At 45.0% G+C, this 9,426-nt stretch overlaps 1 protein-coding gene across 1 annotated transcript in view; it reads right to left on the bottom strand.

The window, feature by feature from the left end:
• LOC308317991 (PC3-like endoprotease variant B) overlaps positions 1-9,426 on the bottom strand; it is a gene marked incomplete at both ends in the record, with an annotated part of 228,145 nt that overhangs the window by 53,317 nt on the left and 165,402 nt on the right. The window lies entirely within an intron of this gene.

The following is a 9,426-nucleotide window of genomic DNA, read 5'->3' as shown; positions in this document are numbered from 1 at the left end:
GGAGGGGGGGGGATAAGACATGAAACAGAATATCATCAAACGCATCCTTTCCTCGTATACCTGCGCCTGCGCTGCACAGGAAGCGAGTATAAAACCCACAGGGGAGGGGAGACTTCAACTCTGCATGATACTCTGGCTCAGAGACCTATAGCTATGGGAGGAGACCTACGGAGAGCTCATCGTGGTGCTACTGCTAAACAGGCTGGAAGAACATCATTTTGTCATTTAACCCATTCTGACCTGAGATCAGATTCATACGAGGTTTCCACTGGACACACACTGGTCTGATTAACCCATTCTGACCTGAGATCAGATTCTAAAAATGTCAGTCGTTCTTCGATTTTTCAAAAATAGCAGATCTACAAGCTGATGAGCTTGTAGATCTGCTATTTTTCAATAGCTAAAGCATAACATAATGCTAACACCAAAAGGGGTTCCCGTTCAGAATGGGTTAATAAAGCAAACGCAAATGTAGTGGCTCGGCCAGTCCAGGCACAAATTGGGTTTTTGTGTCTGATGACATGTTGCCATATACTTTTTTTTTTTTTTTTACCACAGGTCCTCCAGACATAAAAATTATCTGTTTAAGTCACGCCGAGGACCTAATAATGGTGTCACTGAAAAGAAGGCAGAAAGAAAAAAATATATATATAACAAAGAAATATTTGAGACTTTAACAAAAGAGCAGAGAGAGTTGAATGGAGAAAAAGTCATCTTTTTAATCCCAGGCGGGGGAAATTCTAATACAGCAGACTCGAGTGTCATGTCAAGCAATATACTAATGGAATCCAATTAAGACCTTTAAACTGCGCAGAGAGCTGGAGGATATTAGCTCAGTTTTCTATAACAAAAGACCAAAGGGTCGTCAACGAGAGCTTTTTCAGGATATAAAAAGCATAAAGGAAATTGGGTTTTTCTCCTTTATCCACTCATTATTGCTTGCTAAGAAAATGAACTTGAATGGAGCATATGAAAACGGCTTGGCCACCCATTCAGAAAACACAATTCTGACCCTCTTTGACGAGGGATGCTGCGTGGACCGTCTCTCCTGGGTGGCCGCTGAGGGCTATTTCTGCTCCATCCAGAACAAAGGTAATTAAGGGCCTGGCCTCTCTGGAGATCAATAAAGACATTGGTCTCCTACACTAAATGCTAATGTTTGTTTTTGTTGCGCTTCAAGGCATCACTCAAGTAGTGATTCTTCTCGCAGATGTATTATGGAAATTTGATTGATTGAGTTTTCGCTAGTATAAGGTTTGAAGAAACAAGACATACGACACGGTAACGATGTGGCGTCCTTAATTATGCCATATCTGTGGCTACACAGCATCGATAGCGAAACGTTTACTAAAATAGGTAAGCAATTTGTGAACGAAGCAACAGTGTGCTAATGTGCTAACATAAGCTTTGTGTACTAACCTAACCTCATGTACAGTACATATGATACCCAGACCTGATTGTATGTGATTGATTGGCCTTTTTCTGTGGGGACAGACAACAGTATATACAGCATCTCAGTGAGAGAGAGAGAGAGAGAGAGAGAGAGAGAGAGAGAGAGAGAGAAAGAGAGAGATGTTGTTGTTTGTCATATATGTGATTGCGCTTTGGCAACACTTGTAAAATGTCATGCCAATAGAGCGTTGCAGTCTCCTTTCATGACGACGCCAGGCCCAGGAAATTAATCCCAATGCATTTTTCCCGTAGACATTTCAAAGTCTTTAAAAATATTTAAAGACCTTTTAAGCGTCGTATGAATTAAGCCAACTCTTGTCGTGACAAATCATGACAACACACACAATATTTTGGACAAAACAAATAATTACAAAGAAGAAAAACAACAAAGAAAGTGTTGTAACCTGCCGTTTGCTTCTACGTTCTAATTCTTTGTTTGGCCCGAAAAATTGTGTTTGTTGTCATGATTTGTCACGACAAGAGTTGGCTTTGTTTGCGGCGTAAACGTCTTTAAATAAATACTTTCTGAAAAGTCTATGAGGAAAATGAACGGGGATTTCTTTTCCGGGTCTCTCGAGGGGGGGCGGGACTGCAACGCTCTATAAAGCCTATTGAATTGAGAGAGAGAGAGAGAGAGAGAGAGAGAGAGAGAGAGAGAGAATTGAATTGAGAGAGAGAGAGAGAGAGAGAGAGAGAGAGAGAGAGAGAGAGAGAGAGATAATTGAATTGAGAGCGAGAGAGAGAGAGAGCGAGAGAGAGACATGCTGAGAAACAGACAGATCCTGTTCTATCTATAGACACATTGCTGTAGAAATGTGTTCGTTTGGGGAGCATCTCCGACAGCACGCAGACAGACCTTGAACATATCAAATAAAACACACAAGCAGGTATTAAAATGTCTCCATAAAAACTCAGACATGAACTGAATTCACAATACAGGTCCGGCAGGAAGGCAAGAAGGAGACAAGGAGAGGAACTTTCATTATTATAAGTATGTAACCAGAAGCCTGGCAATCAGTGAGTAAGTACACACAGCTTTATACTCCATGATAGGAATACTATGGCTAATAATAGACAGACAGAATGAAACAAAAGGAGAACGCACAAATTATTATTTTAAGCTTTGATTTCAAAGGGATTGGAGTGTGGAGGCTCGGCTCTGTATACTTTTGAACTGTTGCTCTGTGTGTGTTATGTGTGTGTGTGTGTGTGTGTGTGTGTGTGTGTGTGTGTGTGGTATACACACTAACAGAATCACACTACTGCTGCTGTTCATGTGTGATACAGGGTGTGTGTGCGTGCGTGCCATGTATCACAACGCACGCACACACACAAATAACAGTCACGCACTTGCACGCGCACATGCACACACACACACACACACACACACACACACACACACACACACACACACACACACACACACACACACACGCACACACCATCACCCCTCTGGTGGAATCAGAGAAAGCCCCCCCGGCCCCGGCTGGTTTGCATAAAGCAAACAAAATTAAATTTGCTTTGCTAAATCAAAGCTTGTATGGTATTCCAAGCCGCTCTCTCTGGGACAAATTACTTCAAACGGCCTCCTTTGTATCATAACAGAATAAAAAAAAAATCAGCCCAATCAGCGCCGGCTCTCCAAAACCCTCGACTCGGGAATTAACCCATTTTTGACGGGAACCCCTTTTGGTGTTTTAACTAAGCATCATGTTATGCTTTAGCCGTTGAAAAATAGCAGATCTACAAGCTCATAGCGCGGCACCGAGTGCCGCGCTATGAACTTGTAGGTCTGCTATTTTTTTGAAAAATTGTGAAAATGTGGCGCAAACCTTTGAATATATATTCTTTCAGAGCGAACGTTTTTAACTCAAATCATGGCTTCTGGGGGAGTCCCTGGAACAACATATTTTCAGATGGGGGTCGGCAGCCAATTACATTATCATGATATTGGGGGTCCTTGAAATGAAACAGTTTGAAAACCACTGAATATAGAAACTATAGGTTTTTCTGAAAACTGTCATGATTTAGAAGGCCTTTGTAGAATGGAACTAAACGGTCTGAATGGGTTAACCCATTCTGAACGGGAACCCATTTTGGTGTTAGCATTATGTTATGCTTTAGCTATTGAAAAATAGCAGATCTACAAGCTCATAGCACGCCACCGAGTGGCGCGCTACGAGCTTGTAGGTCTGCTATTTTTGAAAAATCGAAGAGCGACTGACATTTTTAGAATCTGATCTCAGGTCAGAATGAAAACTGTCAGGATGTAGAAGACATTTTTAGAATCTGATCTCAGGTCAGAATGTGTTAATTATTGAACCCTGGATGCCGGGCGAGGCCTGCTCCGTCTCGCACGGCAACGACACACATCGCTTTATTTTTGGAAATGTGTCGTTTTGCTCTTGAAAAACTGGCTGGAAAACCTTGGTTTGTTTCTCTCTCTCTCTCTCTCCCTTTTCTCTCCCTCTCTCTTCATATTCTCTCTTAAAATGTTTTGGCTTCCACTTTGGTTTGAGCGTACCCTAAAGGGACAAATGAACGGCTTAGGGTCACATGACGGAACAAATCAAATCTTCCTAAAAGCTCTGAGACGACGAGCCTCACGCCGTGTTACTGGTGGAAAAACACAACTAAAACACAAACACAACGCCGTAATGGATGATTGCGACTGAACGTAACTGGGGCTGCGTCCGTTTCACAGCTGGGCCCACATTGAGTGTTTTGGTGGTATAGTGGTAAAAAAGGTTTAGGTTGTTGTTGTTGCAAAGCACTCCATCTTATTTGGTTCTTATTTATTGAAATAAATAAATAAATAAAACGACTTCGCCCAAACCCCATTTTTGTGTTGCACATGTTCCCACTAATACACTTGGCAATTTATATTGATTGAGATAAAGAAGGTTTGTCTCACTATAGTCTGGAATGGAGGAATATAGTACCAGTATCAGTTATAAAAGGATCCCCTGGCTCACTATGAAAATACCGCACAGTGACCTAAGGTGTCACTGTTCAGTAGCCGAACACACACACACACAGACACATCGACCACTGGCAGCACGCACGCACACATTTTTGTACTTGCTCCACCACTGTCCCTGTCGAGAGAGAGAGAGAGAGAGAGAGAGAGAGGAGAGAGAGAGAGAGAGAAGAGAGAGAGAGAGAGAGAGAGAGAGAGAGAGAGAGAGAGAGAGAGAGAGAGAGAGAGAGAGCGAGAGCGAGAGAGAGAGAGCTGCAGCCGCCTCCGTCACAGAGACCAGCACACAACAACTGTTTACAAATCCCCAGTTAATAGGATCAGGGCCTCATTGACTGGGCTGTGATGTCATCTATTAGCTGTATGATAGTCAGTGTCTCACACACTGATCGATAAGACTGCATGCATGGGCCCCAGCATGCAGCTACCCTGTCCACTCTGCTGACTGCATGGGCCAGCATGCAGCTACCCTGTTCACGTCTGCTGACTGCATGGGGCAGCATGCAGCTACACTGTTCACTCTGCTGACTGCATGGGGCCAGCATGCAGCTACCCTGTTCACTTCTGCTGACTGCATGGACCAGCATGCAGCTCCACTGTTCACTCTGCTGACTGCATGGGGCCAGCATGCAGCTACCCTGTTCACATCTGCTGACTGCATGGGCCCCAGCATGCAGCTCCACTGTTCACCTCTGCTGACTGCATGGGCCCCAGCATGCAGCTCCACTGTTCACTCTGCTGACTGCATGGACCAGCATGCAGCTCCACTGTTCACTCTGCTGACTGCAATGGGTCAGCATGCACTGTTCACTCTGCTGACTGCATGGGGCCAGCATGCAGCTACCCTGTTCACTCTGCTGACTGCATGGGCCCCAGCATGCAGCTACCCTGTTCACTCTGCTGACTGCATGGGCCCCAGCATGCAGCTACCCTGTTCACTCTGCTGACTGCATGGGCCCCAGCATGCAGCTACTCTGTTCACTCTGCTGACTGCATGGGGCCAGCATGCACTGTTCACTCTGCTGACTGCATGGGCCAGCATGCAGCTACTCTGTTCACTCTGCTGACTGCATGGGCCAGCATGCACTGTTCACTCTGCTGACTGCATGGGGCCAGCATGCAGCTCCACTGTTCACTCTGCTGACTGCATGGGCCAGCATGCACTGTTCACTCTTCTGACTGCATGGGGCCAGCATGCACTGTTCACTCTGCTGACTGCATGGGGCCAGCATGCACTGTTCACTCTGCTGACTGCATGGGGCCAGCATGCACTGTTCACTCTGCTGACTGCATGGGCCAGCATGCAGCTACTCTGTTCACTCTGCTGACTGCATGGGCCAGCATGCACTGTTCACTCTTCTGACTGCATGGGGCCAGCATGCACTGTTCACTCTGCTGACTGCATGGGGCCAGCATGCACTGTTCACTCTGCTGACTGCATGGGCCAGCATGCACTGTTCACTCTGCTGACTGCATGGGCCAGCATGCAGCTCCACTGTTCACTCTGCTGACTGCATGGGCCAGCATGCAGCTCCACTGTTCACTCTGCTTACTTCCATTTAGTGAAGCTTAGACAGAAATTATATATAAAACATATATATAAAATAGATTATATAGAAAATGTATTTATATGTAAATATGTATCTCTCTGTGTGTGTGTGTGTGTGTGTGTGTGTGTGTGTGTGTGTGTGTGTGTGTGTGTGTGTGTGTGTGTGTGTGTGTGTGTGTGTGCGTGCGTGCGTGCGTGTGTGTGTGTGTGTGTGTGTGTATGTGAAAGAGAGAGAGAGAGAGAGAGAGAGAAGGGGACAGAAAGATGGAGGAATAGAGAGACAAAGTGAAACAATATTTAGCATAACATGATGCTGAACTAAAACCACTGTAACAACAACAATAACAACAACAACACTACTAGAAAGCAGATGGATGGAGCTCGATGGAGCTCACATTTCTGCCAGAAGGCACGCGCCAATAATAATACATGTCTCACGAACAGTAAAACTACATACTACACACACACACACACACACACACACGCTTGCACACAGATGCTTATAAGCATACGCACACGCATTATCTCTCTCTCTCTCTCTCTGCTCCACCGAGCTCCATCCATCTGCTTTCTAGTAGTAGTGTTGTTGTTGTTATTGTTGTTGTTACAGTGGTTTTAGTTCAGCATCATGTTATGCTAAATATTGTTTCCCTTTGTCTCTCTCTCTCTCTCTCTCTCTCAGAATCGGTAGATTGTCTTTACAGATAAACAATCCCAAAGTAACAGCTTGAACAGATATTAAAGGTAAGGTACCTGTAGTACCTCCTTGAACGCCAGAGGGCGGTATAGAGCTTTAGGTAGCAGGTGTCAAAGGAACCTGCAACATGAGCGGAGAAGGGACGCTCTTTGTTTTAGTTCGAAGTGACATTTGATCTAGACCGCGGGGTCTGCGGCGGCCCAACGAGGCCTACAAGCACTATGATCAGTGTCTTCATTGGCGGGAGGCTGGATTCATGATTTATTACGCGCCGATAATGCCTATTTCATCTCATTTTGAGCCATAATGTACATAAAGATGGCATGTGTGCGTGCACGCATGTGCGAAAATGCTAAAAAAAATGTCAACACTGGATTAACCACAATTAATCTCATTCTCTCTGCCATGGCTACCTGTGCAAAGGTAGCCAAGTTTATCTCGTTCTCTCGTTCTCGGGTGTCAAGGAGTTAAAGTTTAATCTGACTTGCCTAAGCCTGCAGTGCAGATATGTATTGGTATGTATCTTTTCAGAATGGATTATTATTGCTCAAAATGGGATAAAGTACCATGTTTGGGAGCTTATAAAACATTGATCCGAGGTCACGCAAATAATAGCAATAATCCTCCCGGCCTGGAGTGAGGCTGGACTACAGATATGGAGGGCTATCACTTCCGGGTCGCGCGCATTTCACTGGCCTCACGATCCCGCCTATGGTAACGGGAATGTGTTCATAGTAGTATATATATATATATATATATATGCAAGTGTCTACACCTGATACAGTATGCTTGAATTTGTGAGTGCATGCGTGTGTCTATATGAGAGAGAGAGAGAGAGAGAGAGAGAGAGAGAGAATGTGTGTGCATATGCTTATAAGCATATGTGTGCAAGGCAAGCATGCGTCTGTCCGTGTGTGTGTGTGTGTGTGTGTGTGTGTGTGTGTGAGAGAGCGTGTGTGCGTGCGCGTGTATGTGTGTGTGTAATTGGCGTGCGTATGTGTGTCAGAGTGTGTCTGTTGCTGGTATAACTGGGTTTCCAATTAAGTTGAACCACAGGCCGGATCAATGCTGGTCCTGTGTGTGCTGGAATGAGCAGCTCTGGCCCCTCAGAGCATGCCCACCAATAATTTATCACTCACACACACTGCACCCAGCCAGAGAGAGAGAGGGGGGCCGGGGGGGGTCTGCACCCAGCCAGAGAGAGAGGGGGGGGGGGCACCCAGCCAGAGAGAGAGAGGAGGGGGGGTCAGGGGGGGAGGAGGGGGCACAAGGACAAAGTGTCCAGCCCAGGGGAGAGTGAGTGTGTAAATGAGGCGCCGTGCATGTGTGCGTGCGTGCAGTGACACACAGAGAGAGAGTGACACAGAGAGACAGAGAGAGAGAGAGAGAGAGAGAGAGAGAGAAGGGGACAGAAAGATGGAGGAGTAGAATAGAGAAACAAAGGGAAACAATATTTAGCATAACATGATCCTGGACTAAAACCACTGTAAACAACAACAACAATATAATACTACTAGAAAGCAGAAAAGGCACTTGATGGAGCTCACATTTCCACCAGAAGGCACGCGCCAATAATAATATACTTAATATCTCACGTAACAGTAAAACTACATCTCTCTCTCTCTCCCTCTCTCTGTGTTGAGCGCGCGAGCCTGTGTGTCGTCACACAGCTGTGCTGGGTGTGTACTACTGGTCACGTGACTCACGTGTACTACTGTATGTTGGTGGTTACGACCATATTACACGTGTAACTAGCTGTACGACGAGGGCACGCTGACATTTATCATGCCCGTGCAGACGTGTGTGTGCCTTTCAGATCTCATTAGTGCACGTACTTCATGTGTGTACAAGCAGTGCAGTGCACACGATTGATTGATTGAATGATTGATTGATTGATAGATACTCTGGATAGATGCTTGGATTGAGGAGGTGGTGGTGTGAGGAGATCCATGAGCTCACATTTTGAGTTTGCAGTCGGAAGAGATGAAAGCGTGTGCTGCAGACAGAAGAAGTATCTACACCAGGGGAGGCACAGGGGAGGGTGATCATTGGCACACTGGCATAAGTGTGTGAGAGAGAGAAGTTTTTTTTTTTTCAGTTATCTTTTCAGTTATCTTCAAATTACATCCTGCACACAATTGTACATTCATTCAAACTCCTAACTAGTGACTGGGGAGGGATTCTGGGAGATAGGTTAGTTTAATGATCATTACATCCTGATGTGAAAGTAAATAGTTCTAAGGTTGTTATGTGTATCAGTTGGGGAATATTTAATATTTAATTTTGATGTGGTGTCATAATAAATTATATATGGCACACTGACTATCACAAAAATGAAAACATTGCACTTCATGTGAGAAAGGTTGCAGACCCCTGATCTACACTATCCTGTAGTGTACAGTAGTTACTTCCATGTGTGTTTTGTATGATACTGTACGTATATTATACATTTCTTTATCACATATACAGTAGAGTCCAGAGATCAGATGCAGCAATTTGTGTGAGTTTTGGACAAACGTCTATAAAGGCCTTTGGTCTGCCGGAGATAACAAACACTAGATTCTGTATATATTTTTCACTAGACTAGAGGATAAAACCCTTGAGTTGCAGCAAGTCAAGTTCGAGGGGGTCCTCAGGCACGACGCACAGACAATGGAAGGAAACAATCACACATAGCAATCAACAATAAGACCAACAAAACTGTACTGTACACACATGAGGGCTCTCACTGCATCCAGACCTTTCTACGTC

Source organism: Protomyctophum bolini (assembly GCF_963924005.1).
Source record: "Protomyctophum bolini genome assembly, chromosome: 7".
NCBI lineage: Eukaryota > Metazoa > Chordata > Actinopteri > Myctophiformes > Myctophidae > Protomyctophum > Protomyctophum bolini.
This window is presented reverse-complemented; position numbering and strand designations above follow the sequence as displayed.